Raw genomic sequence first — 2045 nt, 5'->3', positions numbered from 1 at the left:
TTTTGGCATAACACCCCTACTCACAGTTAAAGTGGAACATTCCACAGAAAGTAACATCAGCGCCAAAATGTAGATGAGTGGCTAATTGTAATACACACACGAAACAGCTTCTCAGTGGACCAAACCAGAGTTTATTCAGGCCAACTACTCGCACAATAAACCAAAGCGCGTCACTTCGTTAGAACGACGCCATTCGAGAGGCGGAGGGTGCGCCCTCTCTCGAGCTACACAAGCACCTCTCGTAACAACACTAACACAACACTGGCGTGACTGCCTTTTTCTCCTCATGAAATGCACTGCAGTGTGCGTAAACTGAACTGTATAGACTAACTGACTATATAGACTTATACGGACTAACAAGTACCACAAATAGAACATAATACAGTAACATGGGTACTAAACAGAACTTATATCTACGCATTATCGGTCAATCGACTCAATCACATGAACAACGCTGAACAGTTAGAACAGCTAGAACAGCTAGCAGTTAACAGTTACTAGCTAGACCAGTTAGCTGCGTTTGTCCCCTTTTCTTCATTTTGCACTGAATTTTGCCGCCAACACTGTCTATGATGCCCGGTTGGGGCCACACCTGTGACACCTTCACTGACTGGGTAGCAGCAGTGTCCGTGCGAGGCTCTAGAGCGAGCGAGGCACCGGATACTAAGCCTTCATGGAGATTGCGTTTTGCATCCGCTCCTGGCCATATCGTAGTAGTGGACGACTGCGCATGCAGAACATAACTCTGCGCACGGCGTACTGAAGGCGAGGTAGAGGGCCTGTTCTGTGGACCATACTGGTACACGCTACCATCGTCAAGGATGACCTGACGTCTGGCAGGCCGAACCGTGATGTCATTGGCCTCCATGAAGGGAACACCGGCCACGACATCGACGTCCAGGTTCTCCACGACAAGAGCCTCGAGTACGAATTCATTCTTTTCTCTCGACAGAATGATACGCGTCTCACCATTGACTTGCAACTGAGAGTGTCCGTCTGCTTGACATGCTGCCTGAGAACTTGCTGTTACGGTCGCACCTATGTGTCTGGCCACTGATTGGCGAATCATGTTCACCTCCGCGCCGGAGTCGAGCGTCACACATATGACATGGTGACCATAAACTGAGTTAAGGTGTGGCGACTGATTCACTTTAACTCGGCGAACTGCTGTAGACGAATTGCTAACGCCTACCTCTGTTATCTCGGCTTCCACATAGGGGGACTCACCCTCCTGGTCACTGTCACAACAGGAGATCTGGCGAACTCTTGACATAAACCTCCGATCTGCGTCGGGTAAGTTCGGACACCTGCTGAGAAAGTGCTGGAACTCCTTGCGGCCTGCCTGCTCGCAAAGAGGGCACGTTTTTGCCGGATGCTGGGGCTGGAAACCCTGTCGCTTTCTAGAGTCTGACGAACATCTCTGCTGGCTGAGGTGTCGGCCAGAAGCTGCCGACCGCATAGAAGACCCTGATGTCTCTCTGAGTTGGTCAACTCATCCAGAAGTGCTCCAATGCCTGCAGACACCTCTGGCTTTAATTCGAAGCCAAAAGTTCTAGGATCGTAGCTCGGTGCATTGCGCTTTGACGGCGGGGAAGTCCTTATTGGAATCAGCTTTACGCCACGTCAAATAAATTGAATATCTCAGCGAAGGCGACATTCTCTTGCATCTCAACAGAATACTCACCGTGTGTGACTGATGTCCGCAACCTTGTCAAAAGATTGTCTTCGGCAAAGCGGTCGTCACTGAAACAGGTCCCTCCGGACGTTCGCGTTTCGTTTTAATGTAGCATAAATCTATGAAGTGCGTCTCCAAGTTGACCTGAAAGCCATAGTGCATGCGGAATAGCTGCCAAAATGTGCTCATAGAGGTTGAGTTATTTCACGATGCGTGCCCTGAATATCACTGGGCAGGTAATTAGCGATCTGTCCCAACATTAACTTCAAGCAATGATTGCTTTCTGTTCCGGCCGTTCGACGACGCTTACCTGGTATGCTTTCACATCATTCTCAAATCCGCGTATTGGGGGAGGCGGCGCGCCCGATCT

The sequence above is a fragment of the Priapulus caudatus genome, unplaced genomic scaffold (assembly GCF_000485595.1).
Source record: "Priapulus caudatus unplaced genomic scaffold, Priapulus_caudatus-5.0.1 Scaffold17, whole genome shotgun sequence".
Classification (NCBI taxonomy): domain Eukaryota; kingdom Metazoa; phylum Priapulida; class Priapulimorpha; order Priapulimorphida; family Priapulidae; genus Priapulus; species Priapulus caudatus.
This window is presented reverse-complemented; position numbering follows the sequence as displayed.